Source organism: Delphinus delphis, chromosome 12, assembly GCF_949987515.2.
Source record: "Delphinus delphis chromosome 12, mDelDel1.2, whole genome shotgun sequence".
Taxonomy (NCBI): Eukaryota; Metazoa; Chordata; class Mammalia; order Artiodactyla; family Delphinidae; genus Delphinus; species Delphinus delphis.
In genome coordinates, this window is record NC_082694.2 from 65,077,558 (window position 1) to 65,090,756 (window position 13,199).

At 38.1% G+C, this 13,199-nt stretch overlaps 1 protein-coding gene across 1 annotated transcript in view; it reads left to right on the forward strand.

Moving 5' to 3' along the window:
- Positions 1-13,199, forward strand: part of MEMO1 (mediator of cell motility 1) — a 127,838-nt gene that overhangs the window by 61,744 nt on the left and 52,895 nt on the right. The window lies entirely within an intron of this gene.

The following is a 13,199-nucleotide window of genomic DNA, read 5'->3' on the forward strand; positions in this document are numbered from 1 at the left end:
AAAAAATGGATTAAACATAAAATGGTGCAGTATGGAGTAGCAGCCAGATTTTTAGGGGAGGGGTAGATTTTTTTTTTTTAATGAAGAAAATCTGTGACTATTTTGTCTATGTTAGAGGGCTTTTTGAGAACTACAGGCTAGCAAACATACAGTTAACTATGTGTCTGTGTATGATGTGAATTCAGTTAATTTTGATTTGGTAAATGTTGGAGTTTGTACTATTTCTGTCACAGCAGCATCTTTTATGTGACTTCTGTTGAGTTCAGGTTGGTACCTTGATAAATAGTAAATAGTAAAAATAATAGCAACCACTTACTAAACAATATGAGAATTAAATGAGTAAATACACATAAAAAGCTTACATTAATGTTTGGCACATAATAAGTATTCCATAAATGTTATGTATTTTTTGTGCCACATTTTGTTAAATACTCCATTTGTATGATCTAACTTCATCTCGTTTAAAAGATTCAGGAAGCTGAGTATACTACTTACCAACTGTGACATATAATTATTTAATCTCTTGTGCCTTTGTCTCCTTGGTAAAATTGGAATATTACTTTCATATAGTTTTTCCAAAGATTAAGTGAGCCAATCTTTATAAAACTTCTGGCATAATGACTTGCTATTACTTACTTTGTTATTCAGCAAATATCTACCAGGCTAAATGCCAGATACTCTTCTTTGTGCTGCTCTTTGAATAAAACAAAATCACTACTCTCGTAGTGCTTGCCTTTTAGTATTTGGGGAAGACAGACAGTAAATAAATAATTATATTCTGTGTCAGGTGCTAAGAAAAATCAAGCAGATAAGAAGATTGAGAGTGACAGTATGGGTAGGGAGTTGCTAGTTTAGATAGGATAGTAAGAAAAGGTCTTCCTCATAAGGTAACAGTTGAGTCTAAATGATGTGAGAGAGAAGTTATGCAGATGCCCAGGGAAAAAGGGTTTCAGGTTGAGGACAAAGCAAGGACAAAGGCTCTGGGGCAGGATACGCTTAAAGGTGTTTGAGGAAAAGCAAGGCCAGTGTAGCTGGAGTGGCGTGTGTGTGGAGAAGAGTAGTGGATGAGGTAGGCTGCGGGGGCTGGATTGTAGGGAGGCTTTGTAGGAGAACATAAAAACTTTGGTTTTTGCTTCTTTTTTTTTTTTTTTGCGGTACGCGGGCGTCTACTGTTGCGGCCTCTCCCGTTGCGGGGCCCGCTCTGTGGCATGTGGGATCTTCCCGGACCGGGGCATGATCCCGTGTCCCCTGCATCGGCAGGCGGACTCTCAACCACTGCGCCACCAGGGAAGCCCCAAACTTTGGTTTTTATTCCAAGTGATATGGCAAGTAATGAGAAGTTTTGAGCAGCAAAGTGACATGATCTGACTTAGGTTTGAAAAGGATTATTCTTGCTGCTGTATGAACTTTCTGTTTTGTGGGGGCAAGGAGTCCAATTTCGGAGGCTTATTACTATAGTACAGAAAAGAGATGACATAATGCCTTTGGCTGGGAGCTAGAGGTGGAGGTGATGAGAAACTGTATATTCTGGGTATTTGGAAGGCAGGACCAATAAAATAGAAGAAGTCAAGGATGACTCTTAAGTTTGGGCTTGTGAAATTGGAAGGATGGAATTGGGGTTTGTACTAATTAAAGGAGAAAACAAGGGTGTAGGTGGGGAGTGGAATTTGAAGTGTTTATATAAAATCTAAATTTTATTCTGCCTGTGTTAATGTTGAGATACCTATTAGGTATCCAAGTGAGGCAGCTAGGTATATGAATCTGGAGTACAGGGAAGAAGGCCAAGGCTGTGTTGGCATATCACACTTAACACAGCTAAGTGTGTAACTTTAATCAGACATGGTTGCCTCGGGAGTAAAATAGAGAAGAGGTTCAAAGACTAAGGTCTTAGGCAAGCCAGCTTAATTTAGAGGTCACGATGAAGATGAGTATTTGCAAAGGAGATTTTGAAGGAGGACCAGTGGGGAAGGAGGAAAACCAAGAGTGAGTGAAGTCTCTGGGAGGCAAAAGGATGAAAATGTGTCAGGGAGGAAAAGATGATCAGGTGTGTCAAATTCTGCCAAGAGGTCAAATAAGATGAGGATTGATAATTGGATACTATGGAGATTGCTGGTTATTTTAGTAAGAACAGTTTCTGTGGGGCGGTGGGGATGAAAGCACAGTTGGAGTGGGTTCAAGAAAGAATCAAGGAGGGAAATGAAGACAGTGAGTATAGATAGTTTTTTTGAGAAATTTTGCTATAAATCAAGGAAGTAGGGCAATGGGAATGTGGTGTTGGGGAGAATTTTTATTGAAGGTGGGAGATATTAAAGTGTTTATAATGTTGATGACATGATCTAGTAGAGAAAGAAAAATTGATGCAAGGATAAGTTGGGAAGTTTGTATAAGTGAGATCCTTGGTTGGGTGAGAAACAGTGGATTAGTAATCATCTCTTTATAACATCTCATGAGGTATGTTCTATTGTCATTCCCATTACTTTGCTGGTATTTGACTATTATGGTATACTACCTTCCTAGTTAAAACTTACTCTAAATGTGGGAGCTGAACTGAATCAACATAAAATTAAAATGAGGTTAGTTATTCATGAAAAAGTAACTAGACTTGTTTGCTTCTTGTAGTTAGTTTTAAATTGAAATGTTTGGAAATGCCCTTGGAAATGAAATGTTTGAGTCTACGTTACAAATATATTAATTTGTAAAAGATTTCCAAGTTACCTTAGGTTTTAAAATGAATATTTGAAAATAGTTTTGGCTTTGGTGTGCATGTTTCTGCTATATAGTGACTTTGTAGTTATGTTTATGTATATATAGGCAATTTCTACTTTGTTAATATGTGAAAACTTTAAATATAGTCAAGTTCATCTTATTATATTTTCCTTTCCAGAGTTACCTGTTTTTTTTTTTGCGGTAAGCGGGCCTCTCACTGTTGTGGCTTCTCCTGCTGTGGAGCACAGGCTCTGGATGCTCAGCGGCCATGGCTCACGGGCCCAGCCGCTCCGCGGCATGTGGGATCTTCCCAGACCGGGGCAGGAACCCGTGTCCCCTGCATTGGCAGGCGGACTCTCAACCACTGCGCCACCAGGGAAGCCCTCCTTTTTTTTTTTAAGGTAGAAAAGCAACAACAAATATTTTCTTGTTATATAGGCACAAAAGTGTCTTTGTAAGAACGAGCTTATATAGTAATTAGACAACTTAAAATTTTAAGATTTCTACTTTTATTTCAAATCAAAAACATACTTTTAAAATTTTATAAATTCTAGCTCTCTGGGACCACCTTTTCTTAGATTTTGCCTTCATAAGAATAAATCATATGAGGGCAACCTTAAAAAAACAAACTCAGAACCTAGATAGCACACTTTTGAAAATGTTTAAACAGTTTGCTTATTTTTATATGGATGTAGATTAAATAGAATAATGTCATTTATTGTTGACGTTATTAAAAGATTAAATATTGACCCATAAACCAACTGTTGATCAATTTTAATGAATTCTAATCTATATAACATAACCAGGCACATTTGGGAGAGGGATTCAAAAGAATTTAATTTGACTAAAAAATATCCTTTGGTTGCATTTGGAACTATCTTACTTATATTGAGGCACAGGAGACAGTATGTGGCCCTGGGATATATATTGAAATGATCTCATGAACTAGGAGTTCCAGAAGCCTTCTTACCATGACTGCCAGTTTACCTTGATGCCAAAATTGTTGTTTATCTTGCAGTATTCAGCAATAACTCAGCAACCCTTAGAATGGAGCTGTACAGGTATACATCACTTAAGAAACATCTTATTGAATATAAAAAGATAAGCAGATAATTGTGGAAGGAGCTTAATTTACATGATGAAATTATTTTTTACTGTCAAGCACAGACAATGAATATTGAAGGCCATACATTTAAAGCAGAATTTGATTTCTTAGTAGTTAACCAAGTAGGAATAGTATGGAATAAAGGATACTTTCACTTTTCGTTGCGTACCTTTTATTACGGTTTGACTTTTTTTTACTGTGTACATTATACCTTTAGTATAAAAACCTGTTTGAAAAATTTAAAAACTAAGAAACATTTATATAGAAGACCAGGTTGTATATAGTGAAGCATACCTGTAGAGCTCTACCAGTACATGTCATGAGACAATCTTCATAAATTATCTAGTTAACTTAAGTTACTGGAGATTTGCAGTCCTTGTTAATGTTAACAAACAATCTTCTAAAGAGTCTCATAGTGCGTTCTGTGTTGTGTTGTGTGCTTGTTTGGCTTGGTTTTGGTTTTGTCTCACTTCCTTTCACATAGTGAAAGCAGATGTGCCCTGTGTGAATGATAGGCCAGAAGACAGGCTCCTTGCATTAGCATAGAGTTCGAGCTAAATCTGGTAGAAACCATCAAGACTTTCCCAGTCTTGTTAATAGTAAGAAGGACTGGTAGGTTATTCATGGCAATATCTCAAATCATATATGCTCTAGCAGTAAAAAAAAAAACCCTCAATATGTAACATTGTGGTTAGTTTATTCTTACTTGACTTTTTAGCTCATAATATTGTTTGCTTAATGTTTGTGAGATTCCATTTGTAAAAATAAAATATTCTAAATAATGACTGTTTTACCTGAATATTTCTTGGATATAATCATTTGCTGATTTTTTTATCGAAGCAGGAATCTTTAGGGCCATTGAGCATTGCCTGTGAAGGAAAAGAATAAAAGGCTACGTGCAGCGAAATAAAACCGAGGTGGAGGTTGCTGCTTCTGGAAACTGTTTGGGGCCAGTTGTCATTCAGGTTGATCCTGTACGTTTACAGGTGTTTTTAAATTTAGTTTCTAGGTTTGTAGATCATATCTTAACTTAAGGTTGCAAACTTTGCTTATTGTTGGAGGAGATCTCATTTCATCTGGTCCAATCTTCTCATTTCATCTAGGGCAGTCTTTTATTTTGCATTTTTCCTGCTATTCAGTAGAATTAGGACTACGGAAATCTGACTTTGTTGAATTCAAGTAAGTGTTTATTATTCCCTATATCCACTTTGATGAAAAGCCTCTCATAGAATGTTTAGTAGACTCTTGGCATTCATAGTTGATATAAGTGAAAGTCCATGTGATGTAGTGATTAGTAATTTTCCTGAGGTAGGAATTTAAATTATACCACACTGCAAGGTTGCTGTATGGGAAACTGTCACTTAACTAGTGAATGATTGTGGACAGTGTGACCTTGCATCCTCATTTAATTGCAGCTCTCTGAGGGGCAGAGAAATTCTGGTAGGTTGAGAGCTGAAGCTGCTGATGCAAAGGATCTGCTGTGTAGGTGTAAAGGGAGAAGCAAAAGTACTCTATGTTAAAAGAAAGATCAGTTTTTAGAGGTATGGTTTTAGCCTAATGACAAATTATAGATATAATAATATATATATAATAATAGTATAATTTTGTATTTATTTTCATGAGAAGTTACATTGAGAATCAGAGTTACCTGTAACAGCTAGCAGGGATGACTTTGTATTAAAGGTTTTAAGAACTCTGGAAAGACTGACTTAGACACACTTTTATGATGCATATTCAAATATCTGTAGAGCTCAAATTTTCATTGCTTTTCTGGCTGTTATGCAGAACGACTAAAGAAAAAAACGTAGCCGTTCCCTTAGTGAAGCCTCCTTTATTGTGAGTGATTCCTTACTGGAACCTGTTGCCACATACATGTAGAGTTATAGATTCTGTTAGCAAGAGAAGGGTGTAGGAACAGGATTAATGGTGAGAGTTGATGATTATTACTCTGGCTTTATTCATTACCATATATCTGGGCCAGGGTAAAGGAAAGTATTACAAATTCTCTTCTTTGAATGTGACCTTGATCCTTTCATGAAGTAGAGTGAGTTCCTCACTATGGGATAAGTGAGTATGGGGTATATATACTTAATGATCAAAAAATAGATACATTGCAGTGTATTCTCTATCTAAGTTAAGAATCTCCCTGTCCTTGGGAGATGGGTTCAAGATGGCGGGGTAGAAGGATGTGTGCTCACTCCCTCTTGCAAGAGCACAGGAATCACAACTAACTGCTGAACAGTCATCGACAGGAAGACGCTGGAACTCACCAAAAAAGATACCCCACATCCAAACACAAAGGAGAAGCCACAATGAGACAGTAGGAGGGGCACAATCACAATAAAATCAAATCCCATAACTGCTGAGTGGATGACTCACAAACTGGAGAACACTTATACCACAGAAGTCCACCCACTGGAGTGAAGGTTCTGACTCCCAGGTCAGGCTTCCTAACCTGGGGGTCTGGCAACGGGAGGAGGAATTCCTAGAGACTCAGACTTTGAAGGCTAGTGGGATTTGATTGCAGGACTTTGACAGGACTGGGGGAAGCAGAGACTCCACTCTTGGAGGGCACACACAAAGTAGTGTGCATATCAGGACCCAGGGGGAAGGAGCAGTGACCCCATAGGAGACTGAACCAGACCTACCTGCTAGTGTTGGAGGGTTTCCTGAAGAGGCAGGGGGCAGCTGTGGCTCACCGCGGGGACAAGGACACTGGCAGCAGAAGTTCTGGGAAGTATTCCTTGGCGTGAGGCCTCCCAGAGTTCACCATTAGCCCCACCAAGAGCCTGTTGGCTCCAGTGCTGGGTCGCCTCAGGCCAAACAACCAACAGGGAGGAAACTCAGCCCCACCCATCAGCAGACAAGCAGACAAGCATTAAAGTTTTACTGAGCTCTGCCCACCAGAGCAACACCCAGCTCTACCCACCACCAGTCCCTCCCATCAGGAAGCTTGCACAACTGCTTACATAGCCTTATCCAAGGGCAGACAGCAGAAGCAAGAACTGTAATCCTGCAGCCTGTGGAATGAAAACCACATTCACAGAAAGATAGACAAAATGAAAAGGCAGAGGACTATGTACCAGATGAAGAAACAAGATAAAACTCCAGAAGAACAACGAACTGAAGTGGAGATAGGCAACCTTACAGAAAAAGAATTCAGAATAATGATAGTGAAGATGATCCAGGACTTTGGAAAAAGAATGGAGGCAGAGATGGAGAAGATGCAAGAAATGTTTAACAAAGACCTAGAAGATTTAAACAGAGGTGAACAATATAATAACTGAAGTGAAAAATACACTAGAAGGAATCAATAGCAGAATAACTGAGGCAGAAGAACGGATAAGTGACCTGGAAGATGGAAGGGTGGAAATCACTGCCACAGGACAGAATAAAGAAAAAAGAATGAAAAGCAATGAAGAAAGCCTAAGGGACCTCTGGGACAACATTAAACATACCAACATTTGCATTATAGGGGTCCCAGAAGGAGAAGAGAGAGAGAAAGGACCCGAGAAAATATTTGAAGAGATTATAGTCGAAAACTTTCCTAACATGGGAAAGGAAATAGCCACCCATGTCCAGGAAGCACAGAGAGTTCCAGTTGGGATAAACCCAAGGGGAAGCACGCTGAGATACATAGTAATCAAATTGTAAAAATTAAAGACAAAGAAAAATTATTGAAAGCAACAAGGGAAGAACAACACATAACATAAAAGGGAATTCCCATAAGGGTAACAACTGATTTCTCAGCAGAAACTCTGCAAGCCAGAAGGGAGTAGCATGATATATTTAAAGTGATGAAAGGGAAGAACCTAAAACCAAGATTACTCTACCCAGCAAGGATCTCATTCTTCTTTTTTTTGTGGTACGCGGGCCTCTCACTGCTGCAGCCTCTCCCGTTGTGGAGCACAGGCTCCAGACGCGCAGGCCCAGCAGCCATGGCTCACAGGCCCAGCTGCTCCACGGCACATTGGGATACTCCCGGATTGGGGCACGAACGCGTGTCCCCTGCATTGGCAGGTGGACTCTCAACCACTGTGCCACTAGGGAAGCCCTCTCATTCAGTTTTGACACAGAAATCAAAAGCTTTACAGGCAAGCAAAAGCTAAGAGAATTCAGCAGCACCAAACCAGCTCTACAACAAATGCTAAAGGAACTTCTCTAAGTGGGAAACGCAAGAGAAGAAAAGGACCTACAAAAACAAAACCAAAACAATTAAGATAATGGTCATAGGAACATACATATCAATAATTACCTTAAATGTGAATGGATTAAATGCTCCAACCAAAAGACACAGTCTGGCTGAATGGATACAAAAACAAGACCCATATATATGCTGTCTATAAGAGACCCACTTCAGACATAGGGACACATGCAGACTGAAAGTGAGGGGATGGTGAAAGATATTCCATGCAAATGGAAATCAAAAGAAAGCTGGAGTAGCAATACTCATATCAGATAAAATAAACTTTAAAGAATGTTACAAGAGACAAGGAAGGACACAACATAATGATCAAGGGATCAATCCAAGAAGAAGGTATAACTGTTATAAATTTATATTCACCCAACATAGGACCACCTCAATACATAAGGCAACTGCTAACAGCTATAAATGAGGAAATAGTAACACAATAACAGTGGGGAACTTTAACACCTCACTTATACCAGTGAACAGATCATCCAGACAGAAATATAATAAGGAAACACAAGCTTTAAATGACACAACAGACCAGATAGATTTAATTGATATTTATAGGACATTCCATCCAAAAACAGCAGATGACACTTTCTTCTCAAGTGCACACAGAACATTCTCCAGGATAGATCACATCTTGGATCACAAATAAAGCCTTGGAAAATTTAAGAAAATTGAAATCATATCGAGATCTTTTCTGACCACACGCTATGAGATTAGAAATAAATTACAGGGAAAAAAACGTAAAAAAGACAAACACATGGAGGCTAAACAAAATGTTACTAAATAACCAAGAGATCACTGATGAAATCAAGGAGAAAATAAAAAAATTCCTAGAGACAAATGATAACGAAAACATGACAATCCAAAACCTATGGGATGCAGCAAAACAGTTCGAAGAGGGAAGTTTATAGCAATACAATCCTACCTCAAGACACAACAAAATCTCAAATAAACAATTAACCTTACACCTAAAGGAACTAGAGAAAGAAGAACAAACAAAACCCAAAGTTAGTAGAAGGAAAGAAAACATAAAGATCAGAGCGAAAATAAATGAAATGGAAACAAAGCAGTAGCAAAGATAATAAAAGTAAAGCCTGGTTCTTTGAGAAGATAAACAAAATTAATAAACCTTTAGCCAGACTCATCAAGAAAAAGAGGGAGAGGACTCAAATCAATAAAATTAGAAATGAAAAACGAGAAGTTACAACAGACACTGCAGAAATACAAAGCATCCTAAGAGATTACTACAAGCAAATGTAAGCCAATAAAATGGAGAACTTGGAAGAAATGGACAAATTCTTAGAAAGGTATAACCTTCCAAGACTGAACCAGGAAGAAACAGAAAATATGAACAGACCAATCACAAGTAATGAAATTGAAACTGTGATTAAAAATCTTCCAAGAAACAAAAGTCCAGGACCAGATGGCTTCACAGGTGAATTCTATCAAACGTTTAGAGAAGAGCTAATGCCCATCCTTCTCAAACTCTTCCAAAATATCGCAGAGGATGGAACACTCCCAATCTCATTCTACGAGGCCACCATCACCCTGATACCCAAACCGGACAAAGATGATACAAAGAGAGAAAGTTACAGACCAATATCACAGATGAAGATAGATGCAAAAATCCTGAACGAAGTACTAGCAAACAGAATCCAACAACACCATGGTGTATGATTAAAAGGATCATACACCATGATCAAGTGGGATTTACCCCAGGGATGCAACGATTCTTCAAAATATGCAAATCAATCAATGTGATACACCATATTAACAAATCGAAGAATAAAAACCAAACGATCATCTGAATAGATGTAGAAAAAGCTTTTGACAAAATTCCACACCCATTTATGATAAAAACTCCAGAAAGTGGGCATAGTGGGAACCTACCTCAACATAATAAAGGCCATATACAACAAACCCACAGCAAACATCATTCTCAATGGTGAAAAACTGAAAGCATTTCCTCTAAGATCAGGAAGAAGACAAGGATGTCCACTCTCGCCACTATTATTCAACGTAGTTTTGGAAATCCTAGCCGTGGCAGAGAAGAAAAAGAAATAAAAGGAATCCAAATCAGGAAAGAAGAAGTAGAACTGTCATTTTTTGCAGATGACATGATACTATACATAGATAATCTAAAAGATGCCACCAGAAAACTTCTAGAGCTAATGAATGAATTTGGTAAAGTTGCAGGATACAAAATTAATGCACAGAAATCTCTTGCATTTCTATGCACTAACAACAAAATATCAGAAAGAAATTAAGGAGAAACAATCTCATTCACCATTGCAACAAAAATAATAAAATACAAGGGAATAAACCTACCTAAGGAGGTAAAAGAACTGTACTCAGAAAACTATAAGACACTGGTGAAAGAAATCAAAGATGACACAAACAGGAGGAGATATATGCCATGTTCTTGGATTGGAAGGATGAATATTATGAAAATGACTATACTACCCAAAGCAATCTACAGATTCAATGCAATCCCTATCAAATTACCAATGGCATTTTTTACAGAACTAGAACAAAAAATCTTAAAGTTTCTATGGAGACACCAAAGATCCCAAATAGCCAAAGCAGTCTTGACGGGAAAAAAGGGAACTGGAAGAATGAGACTCCCTGACTTCAGACTATACTACAAAGCTACAGTAATCAAGACAGTATGGTACTGGCACAACAACAGAAATATAGGTCAGTGGAACAGGATAGAAAGCCCAGAGATAAACCCACGCACCTATGGTCAAATAATGTATGACAAAGGAGGCAAGAGTATACAATGGAGAAAAGATAGCTTGTTTAGTAAGTGGTGCTAGGAAAACTGGACAGCTACCTATAAAGGATTGAAATTAGAACACTGTCTAACACCATACACAAAATAAACTCAAAATAGATTAGAGACCTAAGACCGGACACTGTAAAACTCTTAGAGGAAAACATAGGAAGAACACTCTTTGACATAAATCACAGCAAGATATTTTTTGATCCACCTCCTAGAATAATGGAAATAAAAACAAAAATAAACATATGAGACCTAATGAAACTTAAAATCTTTTGCAAAGCAAAGGAAAGTATAAACAAGACGAAAAGACAACCCTCAGAATGGGAGAAAATATTTGCAAACAAATCAACGGACAAAGGATTAATCTCAAAAATATATAAACAGCTCATGCAGCTCAATATTAAAAAAATGAACAACCCAATCCCAAAATGGGCAGAAGACCTAAATAGACATATCTCCATAGAAGACATACAGATGACCAAGAGGCACATGAAAAGCTGCTCAACATCACTAATTATTAGAGAAATGGAAATCAAAACTACAGTGAGGTATCACCTCACACTGGTTAGAATGGGCATCCCTCAGAAAATCTACAAACAACAAATGCCGGAGAGGCTGTGGAGAAGAGGGAACCCTCTTGCACTGGTGGTGGGTATGTAAGTTGATACAGCCACTATGGAGAACAGTATGGAGGTTCCTTAAAAATTAAAAATAGAATTACCATATGACCCAGCAATCCCACTAGTGGGCATATACCCAGAGAAAACCATAATTCTAAAAGACACATGCACCCCAATGTTCATTGCAGCACTATTTACAATAACCAAGTCATTGGGAGCAACCTAAATGCGTATCGACAGCCGAATTGGTAAAGAAGAAGTGGTACATGTATACAGTGGAATATTACTCAGCCATATAAAGGAACGAAATTGGGTCATTTGTAGAAACGTGGATGGACCTAGATACTGTCATACAGAGTGAAGTCAGAAAGAGAAAAAGAAATATAGTATATTAATGCATATTTGTGGAATATAGAAAAATGGTATAGATGAACTGGTTTGCAAGGCAGAAATAGAGACAGAGATGTAGAGAACAGATGTATGGAAACCATGGGTGGAAAGCGGGGGTGGGGTGGTGGTGGTGGTGGGATGAATTGGGAGATTGGGGTTGACATATATACACTGAGATGTATAAAATAGATAGCTAATAAGAACCTGCTGTATAAAATAAATAAATAAAATTTTAGAAAAGATAAAAGAATCTTCCTTTCCTTTTGCCACTATGTTGTCTTTAGGTCAAGGAAAGTTAAACCTTCAGCTTCAAAAAGGACTGAAACCATGAAATCTCAGTTCTTATTATGAAACAAGTTTACCTTAGTTAATAGTGTTTTCGAAACTATCATCCTTCCTTGTAGTCTTACAGGATATATGATTCTTTAAGTATTCTTCCAGTTGTTAGGCTTGTTGCTTTTCCTACTCTATGGACTCCTTCCCTTCTTCCTTGAACTATGTAAAGGTCTCTTAACGGTGCGTAAGAATGGGTTCTGGAGCTCTACTGCCTGGCTTTATATCCTGGAGTGCCATTTACTATCTGTATGACCTTGAGCAAGTTTCTTAACCTTTCTGCTTCAGTTTTTTCATCTATCAAATGAGAAGAATAATAATTCCTATCTCATAGAGTTGTTAGGATTAAAAGTAATGCTTTGAGTTACGTAGAAGAGTGCCTGAGATGCAGTAAGCACTCAATTATCACCATCATCATAACTGTCCTCTTCTTCTTCCTCCTACTTGGTCACTAAGATATGTCAGTGTTTCTTTCTAGACCCTAGAGCATTGATTTTTCATTTCCCACTGACACTGACACCATTCTAGACCTAGACCGTGATATTACTACCTCATGCCACAGTTTCCAAGAGAGCTTCATGTAACTCATCTTGCCTCTAACACGTCCTTTGTGCTTGTGTTTTTCAGTACATGATAACAGTTTCATATTATCACTCCCTGTTCCAAGAGCACACAGCAGTTTTTCAGTAACTTGTTTTATCAAGCCCAGACTCTTCTGTCTGACTCTGGCTTAACATTACTGTCTTGTTCCATTCAGACCAATTTCATATTTTCTCATTTACATCATACACTTGGACATTTGCTCATGTTTTTCCTTCAGGCTTTATTCCCTTCATGCCCTTACCCTTCTACTTACTATTTCTTTTCTGCCTATACTTCAAGAATCTAACGTTTCTAAGAAGGCTTTCTGGCATTTAAGAACTGAGCTTGGGTAGGAACAGCATTGGTAAAACTGGGAGAGACTTAGAGTACAAAGACAGGTTGATTTAGAGATCGGAGTATAGATTGGGGTTCAGGGCCTTTAAATTCAAGAAGAGTAAGGATTGAGAAGTGGAGGGATGT